Source organism: Mustela nivalis, assembly GCF_964662115.1.
Source record: "Mustela nivalis genome assembly, chromosome: 16".
NCBI classification, from domain to species: Eukaryota; Metazoa; Chordata; class Mammalia; order Carnivora; family Mustelidae; genus Mustela; species Mustela nivalis.
Genome location: NC_139035.1, coordinates 30,065,228 through 30,081,078, shown reverse-complemented (window position 1 = coordinate 30,081,078; position 15,851 = coordinate 30,065,228). Strand labels below are relative to the sequence as shown.

At 54.6% G+C, this 15,851-nt stretch overlaps 1 long non-coding RNA gene across 1 annotated transcript; it reads right to left on the bottom strand.

The window, feature by feature from the left end:
- Positions 1-9,740: 9,740 nt before the first annotated feature.
- On the bottom strand, positions 9,741-11,908 carry LOC309849685. The gene is made up of 2 exons (XR_014303837.1): positions 11,672-11,908; positions 9,741-11,246 (listed from the first exon to the last, which is right to left on the bottom strand). It is a non-coding gene; the product is annotated as an uncharacterized lncRNA (long non-coding RNA).
- Positions 11,909-15,851: the final 3,943 nt, after the last annotated feature.

The following is a 15,851-nucleotide window of genomic DNA, read 5'->3' as shown; positions in this document are numbered from 1 at the left end:
CATGAGGTTCTGGTTGGAAAACCCACTGGCAGTTGAGGGGACCAAGTCCAGGACAAGTGTGGGACCCGATCTGGCCAGAGAAGGTCTCTCATCTCCCTCGCCAGAGAGACGGGCATGGGGGACCACACATGCATGATTCGAGTCTTCTGCCAGGGATGCTGGCAGGAGAATATAAACCCAGAGCTGGTGGGGGCTCGTTGTGGCTAAGTCCTGTCTGGGATGAGGCTGACAGAGGGCCAAGTGGAACAGGCATGGTCTGCAGGACCTTCTTCAGTCCCTAGATACAGCTGGACCTGATCTTAGATCTCTTGACTTGGGACTTCCCGGTGGCATGATCTGATGTCATGAGCTGATAGCTTTCCCTCCCTGAGGTCGGCTGGAGCTAGGGTTCTGCTTTTATCTGTCGTGAATCCTGGCAGAGGCATGTGGCTTAGGCCACGTGGTAGGAAGGGTACCTGTCCAGGGAGTTGTGGATCGGACACGCGGGGCTTATGGCTCACTGCCAGAATCCTGGCAGAGGCACGTGGCTTGGGCCACGTGGTAGGAAGGGTACCTGTCCAGGGAGTCGTGGATAGGACACGCGGGGCTTATGGCTCACTGCATCCAGGTGCCAAATAAGGAAGGAAAGGAGATGGGGATCCTTCTGCATTTCAGGGGGACAGTGTGGGCATGACAGGTGTGGCGGCCATAGTGTAAGATCCGGCCACAAAGCCCCAGGTGAGCGCTGCTGGCTGGCGGGGCTGGCTGGCGCTGTGCTGGAGGAGAGGCACGGGAACTCGGTATCAGGACGCGTGGGTGCCATAGTCAGCCGGAAAAGGGAGGGAAACTCTCATTGCTGTCGCTGCATTCGTATCCAAGGAGCGCTTTGTCATCAGGCTGGAAGACGGGCCTCTGGAAGGTGGACATTCCCTTTGTGCACAGGACATTACTGACACGCCTCCTTCGTGGATAAAAGAGGGAAAGCCATCAAACTCTCCCACCCAGGGAGTCTTCATCTGGGGTCCCTGGGTCACCGTTCTGCCCCAGAGGATCGGTGAGCCTCCTGAAGTTATATGCAAACACCGCATGTCTGTTCACGTTTCTGACAAGAGGCTCCAGTGTTCCAATAGGAAGTTGCACAAAAGAGAGTTGGTTGGACCCTAGTGGACACCCAACCCCCAATGCCAATCACTGCCTCTGCCTGGGATCAGGGAGGGAGCAGGTGTTCGCCTGCCTGAGAGGGGCTGGCACCACGGTGGGGCTGCCTTAACTCGGGGAAGCAGGCAGGCTGGGAAGGCGGGCTGACCTCCCGGAGAATGAGGCGTGATGCTCATGGTCCCAGAGACAGACCGACCCAGAGCTGTCCTATGTGTCCGGACAGCTTGAAGGTTCTCAGTTCAGGTCCCACGGACGCCCCAAAGCCTGGCTCCACCTCCCCCTTGCCATCTGTGAGACACTCCCGAGCTCTTGGCACATTTGCTGCCCTCTATTCTTTTTTTTTTTTTTCCCCCGCTTTGGATTAAACTGGTTCCAGTTGGTTTCAGTTATTTGTGAATAAAAGAGTCTCAAATAAAACAAGGTGTTACAGTACAAGACATGGGAAGAGCCTTGCTGGAAGAAGAAGGGACCCGGTGGGGGCTTCCATGTCTTTCTTGTGCCAAAGTTGCACTTGGTTGGTCCTTTTCCGGCTAAAGTGATGTTGTTACTTGAGATCTTCTTTTTCAACGTAGCATTGGTTTAATTTCTGCCGCGTTGTGAATTTCCCTTCTTCCTTATGCCCTCAATTTCTAGTTTGATTCTGTCGTGGTTGAAAGAGATACTTGGCAGGGTCTCCATCTTCCTACATGCCAGAACTTATTTTGTGATCTAATGTGTGGTCGGTTCCAGAGAGAGGAGTGTGCCGTTGCGGGGGGATGCTCCTCATGAACCTGTTAAGGGCACTGGTCCAGTGTTGTTCGAGTCCTCAGTTTCCTTATGGATCTTTTTTTTTCCCCCTAAGGATTTTATTTATTTATTTGACAGAGGGAGATCACAAGTAGGCAGAGAGACAGGCAGAGAGAGAGAGGGGAAAGCAGGCTCCGCGCTGAGTGGAGAGCCCGATGCGGGGCTTGATCCCAAGACCCTGAGACCATGGCCTGAGCTGAAGGCAGAGGCTTAACCCACTGAGCCACCCAGGCTCCCCTCCTTGTGGATCTTCTGTCAGACGTTCTGTCCTTTATTGACGGTGGGTGCTGAAGTGTCCTGCCGTGATGGGACTGCTTCTCCCTTCAGTTCTGTCCCTGTGTGCTTGTGTTGGGTAGGAGCAGATTGGCCCTTTATTGTTATACAGTGTCTTCCTTTGTCTCTTATGACAGCATTTGCCTTAAATCCATTTTCTCTGATGTAAATATAAGCACCCCGCTCTCTTGATCTCCATTTGGGTGAAAGATCATCTCCATTCCTTCACTTCTGGCCTTTGCACATCTTTGCACATCAGCTGAATCTAAACTGAGTTTATAGCACATGGTTTGGTTGTGAGATCTTCACTAATCTTTGTAACCCTGTAAGTAATGCAAATCTTTAGGGGCACCTGGGTGGCTCAATTGGTTAAATGTCAGACTCTTGCTCTCAGCTTAGGTCCTGATATCAGGGTCATGAGATCAAGCCCCACGTTGGCTCCCCATTCAGTGGGGAGATTGCTTGAGATTCTGTCCCTCTCCCTCTGCCCCTCTCCCCACTCATGCACATGCGTGCTGTCTCTCTTTCAAATAAATAAATGGAAAGAATCATGCAAGTCCTTTTTATTTCCACTGGAGAGGGGAGACCCTGATGCTCACAGACTAAGTGACTTGCTCAGGTCCCTGTGTGCTGAGGGTCAGAGCTGGGACCAGACCCAGTCCCCTGGTTGGTAGAGAGGGGCTGTTTCCTCAAACCCACCCAGCACCTCTCTCCCTCCCACCCTCTCCTCTAGACAATAGAGGAGCTGCTCAGAGAGGGGTCACAGATGCCAGGGGAGGAGTCTGGTCTCAGGTGGAAGGGCCACAGAATGCCTTGGAAACTGGAGCCATCACCGTGTGTCCTATCCTCCCAGCCCCCACAACCCGCCTCGAGTCTCAGTGGCGACAGACAAATACACATGAGGGTTCTGGGGTCAGCACGTGATCATGGTTATGGCACTGAAGAACATTATTGGTATCATCTGTCCTTATCCAAAATTAGGTGATCTCCATGCTCTCTTGGTGGTTGCCATGGAGATTCCCTGGGCGACTCTTCAGACTGGAGGGCCCGAGGGAGACAACCGTCAGCGTGGAGGACATGCCCGGGGCGTTCCTGGGGGACCAAGCTCCTCCCTCAATCCCACCCCCGGCCCCCTGCAAGGACGGTGGGGGCACATCCATACGGCCTCAGGCTGGCAGCAACACCTCCCCCCTGCGCGTCCAGGACCAGGACTGCTCAGAAAAGTTTCCAGGAGGCTTAGAAAACTTCCGGAGGTCTCGTTCTCTGAGGAGGCAGCATAGAAAGTAGAAGGGAAGGTCGGGATTTGGACGAGCCAGTGGCTTGCCCACAGTTTTTGGACGGGATCCACAGTAAGGAATGCATTGTGACCCAGTGTATGCATGTGTGTGTGTGTGCAGGTGTGTAAATGAAACACACAGTACTTTCCCCATGTGCCCTTCCCTCTTCTGTACTCTGATTATTCTATCCAGTCCAACCAGTTAAAATGTCTGTGCGTTCTGATCGACCAAAATACATTTCCTCCCTGTCAATCCACTCGAGGTCATGACTGTGGGTTAGAAACCTTCTGGAAGGAACGTTGGAGCCAACGCCATGCCTTTAGCTCTTTTCCGTGGGTCCGTCAAACGCGCTCACAGGTTCACAGACCTTCGCCGCTGCTGTTTCTCGGTGCCAAGTGTGGGCCCTGGCCCATACTTAGCTTTACTGTTCCTCCCTCCCATGCCCCCGGTGCCAGCATGGGGCAGCGGGCTGAGGCCAGCCGTCCTGCCGGCCTTTCTGGGGAGAGACACTAGAGAGGCTTCTGCGTTCAGCTGTCGGCCAAAGCCGTGTCCATAAATTCAGGGTAGGACCCTGGAACAGCACTAAGCTGGACCCAAAAGAAACTTTTTCTTTTTTTTCTTTTTTGCTGTCGCACTTACTAGGAGTTTATCTGAGGGAGGAAGTATCACTGAGGCGAAGGTAGAGGCCCAGAGTGGGCAAGCCTGGGCTGTTTGTGCAGGGCCCAGAGCCCTGCAATAGAAATGTCTGGACGAACCTTATTGAGGTGACCCTGGCGAAGGCCCAGAAGCTCATCAGCAATCAGCAGGTGGTCTGTGTGCTATGAATCTCGAAAGCCTGGGTACACATTTTGTCCTTGGTGCACAGACAATGCATCTGAGGCTGCTCATTGTTGAGAAGAAGGGCCTCGCAGGGAAAGAGAGGGTTTGGCCCAGCCCTGCCACTCCCAGCTCCGTGGCCTTTGGCAAGCGACTTCCTCTTGGGAGACCAGAACAGTAACCAACCCGCTCACACGGTGTCTTTAGGAGGTTGAAGTGGATCACAACATGTAGAACCCCGTGAATGCTCGAGAAGGTTTGCTGACATGCCTGTGGGGTCCTGAACCCCAAGCAGCGGGAAGGCGGAGAAGGGAGGGGTCACTGCCCGCACCCTCCTCGCGCATTGTCCGGGCATCCCGGGCAGGGTGGACGCGGTCTGGCTGGAGGACCAGAGGTTTCACAAGCCTCAGCAATCCCTTTGCCACCTCTGCCAACCACGGAGGTAAGGCCGTGGGGCCTCCTCCTGCCCCTCGGAGGATGAGAGATAAACAGAGACAGGAGGCGGGGACACAAACAACTCTATTTTTGGTGACGCAAATTGAGTGCGATCAGCCTGTCCCTTTCCTGGAATAACACTCTACAGGGAACACCACCTGCCCGGGCCTGCTCTCAACTGGCCTGTGTCCTCCTGCCTGGCCTGGCTCTGCCCCTCCCCCCGCCTCCAACAGATCTGCCCCTAGGTGTCAGCCCCGAAATCAGGAGAGGGGCCCTTCCTGCTCCAGAAGCTTGGCAGCCACTGCCTCTGAAACTGTCCGACCCAGGAAAGGATGTGAAGAGGCACCCTGGCCATCTGAATGACTAGACACAGGGGCCTGAGTGTGTCCCTGCGGGACCGGTCAGCCACAGGACCCTGAGCGATGGTGAGAGGTCTGAGCATCCCAGTCTGGGGCTGGAATGTTCCCCGGAGAATTAACAGGTGGGCGTCTGTAGGTTAGCAGAGAAATCCAAGCTTTGGGTCTGGTTGGGGCCTGGTCCTGGAGGTTCATGGGTAGGACAGGTTCCAGAACGCCCAGAGTGATAATGGGGCCATGTGGTCTGTGTCCATCGTTTGGCCCCATCGAAGCTTACAGCGTTCTTGTGCAGTTCGTGGGAGCCCTAAGATGGGTTCCAGAAACCACAGGGAAGATGAGGATGCTGAGCAGGGCTACGAGGGTCTCAGGCCAACCCCCCTGGGGAGCTTCTGGGGTCCTGTGGAGGAGGCTCGCATGTAAGCTCTGCATCCCTGGGGTGAGGAAAACAGAGCTCACAATCCGTGCTCTCGGTCACTGACCAAGGGCTCCCAAGTGAGAGGCAGGCAGGAGGGAGAGCAAATTCTCAGATGTCTTGTTTTCTTCCTGCGTGGGGGAAATTCTTTTGAAAAAGAGCTGCAAGCACTGGTGGATGGGAACAAAGAAAAAGCAGTACCCGGGAGTACAGGGAACAGCTCTGCCCTGGGGGTCCAGCGCCCGAGTGCAAATCCTGGCAAGCCACAAAGGACGGGCTCCCCAGCTGCCCTGCACAGCCCAAGCTCTCCCTGGGCAGCAGAGCCCAGGAGTCAGCAGGAGACCTGCAAGGGCCTTCCGGGCTGCCCTGATGCCAACCTTTGCTCCCAATGAGACCAGGAGCTTTCTGCCTTGTCCACCGCCGGGGTGTAGCCACCATAAGACAGCATGATCCTGACTTCTACCCTGTGTTCCTTTACAAGATTGTCAACCCGGTGCAGCCACGAGGGGAGGCTGAGGAGAGGCCCAGGAGCATGGTTCTTGGACTCCCAGGTGCTGGAGGCAGAGGCTTGTGAGCTCGTAGTGAAGACCCCATGTGGTCAGGTCACAAGATGGGAGTGAGGGAAGGCTCAGGCCAACGGGAGAGTCCGGGCAGCTGAATGGCCCCATTCTGGCCAGTGTGAATGACTCCGCAGTAGCTTGGGGCTACTCAGGTGTCCCTCCCTGCTCTCCTGGTCCCTGCCCCGGGATGATGGAGATGGAGGAGTGCTGTGTCCTCAGCCCTGCGTGGTCAGCCTGCAGAGCAAAGGAACACGGAGCCCCTGACTGTCTCCAGGAACTGGCTCACCCACCGGAGGCCCTCTCCAGCCAGATAGGTGTCCCGAGATGTCAGAACAGCGCACACATACAGAACATCAGAGATGTTTACAATACAACTTCTCAGCAAAAGGGTGTCCCGCTCCGTGATTCTTCGCATCTTGACAGAAATGTTCTAGGGTTTATCATCACCAGACTGAACGACATGAAAGTGGCCGGGGTCCCAGAAAAACCACATCACACATCGGTTTAAAACCGTGTTATGTGCTGTTTGTCAGCCTAGAAGTAGCTTTCCAGTCGCTTTGAGTTGAAATGCTTCAAAAGGGTGACTTTGGTTGTTAATATGAACGGCTAATGTTCGTGTGAGGTTTTTTTAAACTGTTTGAATAATTTCAGACTTGGAAAAGACATAGAACACAGAATTTGCATGTAGATTTTACTTAGATTCCCTAAATGTTAACATTTTACTGTACCTGCTTAACCATTTGTTCTCTACCCCCCCCCCACAGGCATGGACATGCACACACACGGACATGCACACGGTCACACACATGGATGTGCACACACGGATATGCACACACACAGATACACACTTGGACGTAGACACACACAGACGTGCACACACAGAGACATCCACACACGGACATGCACACACACTCATACATGGACTCGCACACACACAGACATGCATATATACACACAGACACACATATACACACAAACACACACAATTATTTTTCTGAACATTTTAAAGTATTGAGCTCTCTATAGTTTCGTGTTCATTCCCTAAGTAGAGGGGCCTAACCGTAGTGCACTCATCAAAGCATCAAACTACCGTTCCTCTGATTTTCCTGGGGGACTGGCTTCAAAGTTTGCCAAATGTCCCCCACGCATCCTTTCCTAGCCCACGATCATGTGCTGTCTTTATCTCTTTCTCTCTCTTTTTAAAAAGATTTTATTTCACAGACAGAGAGAGAGAAAGAGAGAGCGAGTAGGCAGAGCAGCAGTCAGAGGAAGAGAGAGAAGCTTCTGGCTGAGCAGGGAGCTGGATGTGGGGCTGGATGTGGGGCTTGATCCCACGACCCTGGGATCATGACCTGAGCCAAAGGCAGCCGCTCAACCCACTGAGCCACCCAGTCACCACTTTATGTCTCTTTTTATAAAAAGTGATGGTCATTTTGTTCACGTGACCTCAGTGGTAGGAGCCAGATTTCTCCGTTGTGGGGTTAACCAGTTTTTCCTTTCTAATTAGTAAATGTTTTCTGGGTAGATACATCTTGTTTCTCATGCTTTCTCCCCCTACATTCCCCTCTTAGAACGGCTCTGGCTTGACATGGTCACAACTGTGCTGGCTTCCAAATGGGGATTTCCACTCCTGTCATCTGCACTCCTTTTACGACACGGACAAGCTTCTCCTTCCCCTCGTCTGTTTGCTGGTGTCCGTGTGGAGACATGGGTGCTTCTGTTCAATCGCATGGAACGCACTGAGATTTTGTCGCCCAACTCGCCGCATGTCGGGCGGGTGGGCCTCTTGCAGCTTGCCCCTCCCGCCCGTGGTCCTCACCCTTCTGGAGCCCCTCCTCGCTTCCCGTCGTCATCGGGCGCTCCAGGCTTATCTTCGTGCGCCTTCCCGCAGCCCGGAAACTCTTCACTTCCCCAAGCAGACCTGATTCTCTGATTGGAAAATGGACTTAGAAATCAAGGTCTAGGGGCCCCTGGGGTGGCTCAGTCGGTTGAGCATCTGATTCTTGGTTTCTGCTCGGGTCATGATTTCGGGGTCGTGAGGTCCAGCCCTGCCTCGGGCTCTATGCTTGGCGTGGAATCTGCTTAAGATTCTCTCTCCTCCCTCTGTTCTTCCCCCAAAACCCCACTCTCTAAAAAAAGAGAGAGAGAGAGAGAACGAAAGGAAGGAAGAAATGAAGGACGTGGCTTACATGTGTGTCCACCAGCATACGACTGTATCCCTGTCCACGTGTGTGTGTAAGTGCACACTGACCTTGGTTCCCCTCCCATGCTGAACGGGTCACGGGAGCCTCCCCACCTCTTCTTATTATGAGCGTCTTCTTCAACAGTGAGAAACCTCTCTCACTGTGTGCGACGTGTTCACTTACCTGCTAAGTGCTAGGATACAGCTAGAGAAGTTTCGGAATGGGGGAGCCATAGTGCAGCAGAAATGAATCCAACCAGAGGGCACCATTCACTGACTTAAAACATGTCATTCCAAAGTCATTGCCGAGAGTCCTGTACTCCGCACGCCTGTCCTCTATAAGTCTAGTGATTTGGCTCATTTGAAATACCATTGGGGCCACTGGATTCCGTTTGTGATGCTATTTTAAATCTCCCCCATCCCAGTCTGTGATGACCTGAGACACCAACATGATTCTCAAGTCAGAACAGCACAGGAAGTGTCCTCAGAGAGGCCCTACCCCTGCCCCCTTTCTACCCCCTCCCATCCAGGGCAACCCGTCTCTTTATTGTTTCCTATTGCTATTCCCATGTTCAAATAAGCACAAAGCTTGGCACAAACAAGCAGGTGCACATAGTTTCCTCACGCAAGAGAGCTGACTGGGGATATTCTTTATGCTTTGCCTGTCTTGCTCAGCACTAAACCCTGGAGGCACCCACGGTGGTCCCCCAAGTTCACAGCTGTGAGTCTCTCCACTGGACCGGTATGGAGGAAAGAATCCTCACCGCAGGGTGTCTGGCTGCTTTCCGTCCATACTCAGGTGCTGGCCACTCTGGACCCTTCAGCAGAGGCCAGGGTATCAGGCCACGTGCAGCCAGAGCTTCCTGGGGGCCTACTGTGACGTTGCACGAGCTGAGGAGTGGCAGCTGCCAGGCTCACGGGCCTGAGGAAGCACAGAGCCTGGAGACCAAATTTAAACACCGACACGAAGCCACATCGAGAGGTGGGAACACAGGTGGTCTGGATGGAAGGATCAGAAGCCCAAGAAACAAGACCAATTGAGAGGATGCAGATGGAAATGAGTCTGGTGTTAGTTTTGTTCGGGAACTACGTTGGGAGGTTTGCTGCATTGGGATGTAGGCTCAGAGCATGTGAACTATACCATGTGCTGTGTAACGTTGGGAAGCTGAGTTGCTGGCTCCTGGTGACCGTGACTTAGTGCACTGTGTGTGTCTGTTTGTGTGTGCGTGTGCGTGCACGTGTGCACTTGGCTTGGTCAGCTGAGCCCCTTCTGGAGCCTGTCCCCACCCAGTGCACTGGCCTAGGGCCACCCAGCAGCCCCAGCCCCGATCGGGCCACAGGGGCGGGCTTTGCTGGTCTCTCTGGGGTCCTCGCTTGCCTGGAGGGGTGGGCTGGTTAGCTTTGCAGAGAAGGACATGTGACCTGCTCAGGTCGCCCCCCCCCCCCAGTTGTGACCCAGGGACTTCTCAACCATCAGGAGCAACAAGCTCAGGGCCTGAGGACCACTTTCAGAGTCTGCAAAAACTTCTTCATTTCAATTTCTCTTAAAATCAGAAGGGAAAAAAGAATATACTACTAATAATGAAAGAATTGTGATAGCGAATCCAGCCTGGGCTCTACTTGTCTCTCCAGCAGCAAGGTCACAAAATAGAATTTTGAATACATTTTAACAGAGGAGGGCACTCACAAAGGCACAAGTGCGGGGGGTGGCCCACGCAAGCCATGATGTGTTCCTGCGCCGATGGAGTTCAGGGGGTAAGGGTTCCTTATCCGCACGCAGCGAACTTTTGGCCCAGGTGGGGCGGGAGTCTAGACCGTGTGAACCTCAAGAAGCAGGAATGTGAGGGTTTTCAGTAGGAGGCCCACGAGAAGCTGAGTTTGGGGGACCAGAAGAGCAGATGAGAAGGGGCCACCCTTCTAGCTCTTTCCTCTCCCCATCCCTTTCGGACTTGCCAGGCACGGAAGGATGAGGTCAGGAACACATGTGGGAAGACAGGTCCGGTGCCTGGGAGGCAATGTGTTCAAATCCATAGTCCTCGCGGTGAACCCTATGGAAGGTTTGTAAATGCAGGTAAAGCCCCTGTCATGGAACTGTTTAGCTCACCTGCTGAGGTCTAGTGGGCCAGGCACTCTCCACACACGGCCGGTGCGATTCTGTTCCCTGGGGTCGAGGTCTCTCTTCTCTCTCTCTTTCTCTCTTGTTCTTTGCTGCTGCTTGAAGCTGTCTATGCCCATGTGCTCGCTGTTTTGTGTTATACCCCTAGCAAGCGCAGCTGAAGACCATTCCACTGGCTTCAGTTTATGTTATAAATAGAATTACTGAATTTTTTCCAAATCACTTGTACTGACGCCAGTAGTTTGGACTGAAACACGCCATCCTAAATGCGATCGTTGGTGACATTTCGAAATGTGGCCGAAGAATAACCAGTTATTTGCCTTGAAGAATCAGCTAGGCACCCAGGGGGCTTCTGTGGGGCTTCAGTGAGGCCTGCTGGTGGCACGGAGTGCGTGGTCATTGTAGGTGTGACCGCACCGTGGCTCGATGGGGCTGCGGCCCGCTGAGCCCTGTTGTCACATGCTGGCTCTTGGGTTGCGGTGCCCGGGCGACGACGCGACCTGGAGAGATGGCTGTGCGCTGCCCTCCCCGACCAGGCAGAATGGCCAACCACTCTGAACCAGGCAGCCCAAGGGTCAGGGCGATGGTGTTGCAGACTCACTGGAGACGGGGATAATATTCTGTGACTCCATGCGGGCGGTCGGGTGGGGCGCGAATGGCGGTACGGCACGCAGGGCACGGTCCTGCCCAGAGTCACAGAGCCCGGTGGGTGGGAGGCAGGTTCTGCGCATGCTCGCCTCAGAAGGCCGGCAAAGAGCTGTCTGCCAGCCCCGCCCTCCTCTTCCTGTCTGGGCAGTGCTCCGGAGGGGCCTGGGGACACCCCGCAAGAAGGGTCGGGTAGCTTTGTTCCCAGGACAGATTAAGCTTCCAAAGTACAGGATCATCTGACTTTTCCACTTGTAAAGTGAGAAAGAAAAAGAAACCCACAGGTCAGGAGCGCATCTCTGCCCCTCCAGCTCTGCTCCGGCCATTCCACTGGGATGGTTTCTCCTCTTACTACAAATGCATTTTGGCTCCTTTAACGGTGCAAACAAGCCCACTCAGTCAGGGACGGGACTCATTCACGCCTGCCCTCCTCCCCGGAGTCTAGGGAGCCCAAAGAGGGAGGGTGACAGGTGCACACAACCTGTTCACCTGCTGGGCCTGCCCGTGCCTTCTCCACCCCCACCCCCATCTCTCAGAGAAGACAGGCTCTGTGGTGCACCCCTGCAGGCAGTTCCCCTTCTCCCCTCCCCTCCCTTCCTCCTCCTCAGGAATGGGGCTCCAACCCCACGGGGTGCCACTCGCTGGGGGCCTCAGCTCCTGTTCCCGGAGGGCTCACCCAGGTGGTCCTTCGGGTTCCAGCAGGCTCTCTCTCCCCACAGGAGTCAACCACTGACGGCTTCACAGCAGCTCCCGACCGACTTTGTCCAGTGTCAGGGACCATGGCTCTGCAAGGTCAAACCACATATCCCGTGGCAGAAACCTCACTGGGAGAGTTGGTCATGATGCGCTTCTAATCCAAGCACAGGGAGTGGCGGTGATCTTGTGTGGGGATGGCTAGTTGGAGTTTTATTGTAAAGAGGAGGGAGAAAACCCGGAAACCCTCTACTCAGTGTTGCTTTTTTCCCCCAGGATGTGGTTTGCAAATGCATCTAGTTGGCCGAGGGCAGCATTTAAGAAATGAGATGGAATAAAAACAGCACAAAGTAGCTGAGCCCTGGAAGCCTCTGCTCTGTTCACACGTGTGCAAAGGGCTTGTATTTTGGACCAGAACATGGGTTTTTTACAATGTCCTCTCAGAAAAGTTTGGAAACCTGAGAACTGCATTTTACAGTTTCTCAAACTCTGTTCTCTGTATCATTTGCATCAGAATTCCCTGAGGGGGACCTGTTCAAACGCAGATTCCATATGCCCATGGGGCATCTCTGTGGGCTTGGGGAACCCACGCTGGTTTTCATATGTTCCTGCACCCTTGGAGCTGCCTACCGGAGGGTCAAGTCTGAGAAATCTCCAGAGATGTCAGGACCCACTTCCCAAGCTGCCGGTATCCCCTCCCCCTCAGGCAGCTCCAGCTGCTGGACAGATCACCATGGCCTGTGTGGCTTGAACAGGCATTTGCTTCTCATTCATTTCTGGACACTGGGAGTCCAAGATCAATGTGCTGGCAGGTGGGGTGTCTGCCAGCAACCCTCTTTCTGGTTTGCAGAGGGCCATCTCTGCGTGTGGTCCTGCTGCGTAGGGTGGAGAGCAGACGGCTCTTCCTTGTCTTGGAAGGGCCCATCGCCTTCTTGGAAGGAGGCACTGCCTCGTGGAGGCCCTGATGAGGGAGCAGGAGGCTGGCTGAAGACAGAGCAAAAGCTGGCACCTTGCACCCCCCTCTCCACCCGCTCCCCTCCGTAATATGTGTAGCATTCCTCAGGCACCCCTGACTGCCATAAATCGATAAATAGTTAACTTGCAGAGATCACAATCCTGCAGGACAGGAATCTCCCTTGCTCTACAAATGTCCTGGAGATCTACAAACAGGGAGGTTACCTTATCAACAGCCCAAATTTCCAGAGGCAAATAACTCTCAGGTCCTGAAGCCCTAATGTCTCCCTCCCCATAATAAATGAAACTAGAGGAGGCTGAGGTAGAAGGGAATGTAAATGATAGCAAGATCATAACACCCCACCAAAAATCTCCCAACTATCTTGATGTTAGTGGCTGACCTAAAGATGACATTGATCAAGCCACAAGGGCTAGGCCTCCTCCCTGCACCTTGTAGGCCCTCTTTAACATATGAAAACTCTGTTGAAACGTCCCTTCCCCTCACCTCCCCCCAACCGCAGGGTACAGAACCTGCCATCCCTCACAACCCGAGGCAGCAGCTCTTCCTGCCCAAGGGTCCTGTCCCCGTCCTTTAATAAACCACCATTTTGCACCAAAGATGTCTCAAGAATTCTTTCTTGGTCATTGGCTCTGGACCTCGACCCACCGAACCTCACCTAGGTTCTAGAACTTCATCAACCCCGCCCCCTCATACCGTGACACTGGGGGTTGGGATTCGAACACCGTGGATTTGGGGGGGATTCGACATTCAGTCCACAACAGTCCCCTGTCCTCCAGACACAGGGCTCCCATGTGTTCCCGAGGTCCTGGGACACAGTGGCCTCATCACTGGGGAGACCTCAGCCGCCTGCTGGGGGTTCTGGAAACCTGGGAGTGGTTGAAGTCCCAGAAAGCACAAAACGTGTTTCCTTCCAACCTTTGGAACGGAGTTAGGGATGGTTCCCTCCCTCTCAGCACCTGCGGCTCTTCCTTGGACGTGATTCCCTACTCACCACGAGGGATTTGACCTGTCCGACATGGACTGTATGGAGAGGCTGGTCTGCTCTGCCCTGGGCGCCACAGGTACCCCAACCCCACCTGGCTGCCCGGCCCTCACCACGTGCACGTGCCTCCAGCTAAGTCCTCACCAGCCGAATGGCACAGAGCACAGCGCCGTGGGTGATGGGGGCCAATCCTCCCAAGAAGGGGAACAGGGCCTTCCCGTGCTGGGTCCCTCCCACTGACGCCCCTCAAAAGCTTCCTTGAGCTGGGATCACCCAGTCCCAAGCAGAGGGAGGACAGTGCTCCGCCGCTGTTCTGGTCAGCATGCTTCCTCCTGGGTCGCATGGAAACCCCTGGAAACTGCACCCTCCTTGCAGCAAAGGTCCTTCTGGGGGCCTTCGATCAATGCCCAGATGCTTCCTGTGACCTCCAGGTCCCACCAGGTCACAGTGTTAGTGTGGGGCTTAATGGCAGGGTCTTGGTTCACATGTGGGCTTGTGGCTGGGAGACCCGTCAGTGGGGCTGGGTTGGTGGGATGCTCGGGAAGGGTCTCTCTCTGGTCCTTCTCATCCTCCACGGGGCTGAAGTTTCCCGGGAAGGTCAGCAGACACTGCAGGTGAGCTGGTGTTGGGGGTGACTGGGCCGCAGACACCTTCTGTCCAGGCAGTCGCAAAATTCCACCCGGACTCCAGGAGGCCAGGGCCCCACCTCCCGAGGGTGGGCTGTCCACCGACTTGCAAACCTCCTTCCGCACCTCCACAGTGGCTCTTGGCATTCCGGTTATGTGTCTGGGTTCTACATCAAAGCACAAAGTTGTGATTTTAATAACCTTATGCATCAGTCCCAGGAATGACTCTTGGTGGAAAATATTTAGAGCCTTCAGGAGACTTAGGGGTGACAAGTGAGGCCTCTACCGGTCCCCTCAGTGGGAGCATTTCCTGAGTGGGGAGGAGAAACTCGCCTTCCCTCTGAGCGATCTGCTTCATTATGTTAAATGGCTGATTTTTTGTTGCTTTTTCTCCTTAAGTGAGAAGAGCCCCCGAAGCGCTCCTAACTCCTACACGAATCTGTACACCGCGGACCCAGGGCTGGAGGGAGGATTGGAGCAGCTGGAGGTCAGGGCCTGAGAGAGGGCTGGCGTCGGAAGCAGAAAGCCGGCCAGGGGTCGAGGCCACCAAGGAGCAGGGCAGGGGACAGCAGTCCGTTCCTCTCTGGTGGCTGGGCGCCCATGACCTGTGCTGGGCCGGGAGTGTGTGCAGGGTGGGATCGCAGGGCCGCCGCCGGGCTCTGGTGGACACGATGATTAATCCTATCATGGCCTTGGGATGGCCATAATGCGGGAGACCGTCTCACCCACTCTGTCGCTTGCAGGGTCTTAGCAGGTGAGCCAGGGGCTGTGAGCAGAGTCCGACTCACTGAGGTTGCCCCTGGGGGCATGAGCGAGGCCAAGGGGTGGCCAGGTCATTAGAACACCGGACAGCACCTTCCCAGGGGGTGGGGGCTTGGGTGGCACTGGGAACAACCCAGGTGTGGTATGCTGCCCATTGTCTCCAGCTGGCCTGACCTCATGGGATCAGTTCTCAGCTTCGAGATTGTGTTGCTCTGCCCGAGTCTGGACTCAGGAATGTACTGAGGCCCTAGTCTCCATGTCAGTCCCAGGCTATGTGAACAGTCCTGGAACAGGCAGGAATGGCAGCCGACTCAGCCTGCAGTGTGGGGAGGCCCTAGTCATGGAACAGGGGCGGGAAATCTGTAAAGGGGATCAAGTAGGGGTCAACAGCAGAGGCTCTTGAAAGGCCTCCCATTTGTTCTTAAAGATTTTTTATTTATTCATTTGGGAGAGACAGCAAGCAAGAGCATGCATGGGGGTAGGTGGTGTGGCAGAGGGAGAGGGAGATGCAGTCTCCTGGCTGAGCAGGGAGCCTGATGTGGGGCTCAATCCCAGGACCCTGGAGATCATGACCTGAGCCGAAGGCAGACACTCCCAGGCTCCCGGAAAGGGCTCCCGCTTGAAACCCAGAGAGCTCCTCTGGTACGGACAGGCCAGGTGTGGTCAGGTGAGGCGAGCTTGGATGCTGACCTGGATTCAGAGTTGCCACCAACCATAGTGTGAAGCCATTACTGCATTTTGGGGACAAAATCCTCTGTCACTGGCCCTTTTGAATGACAGTGACATCTTGATCCCTCCTAGGGCTGCAGGGCTCTTT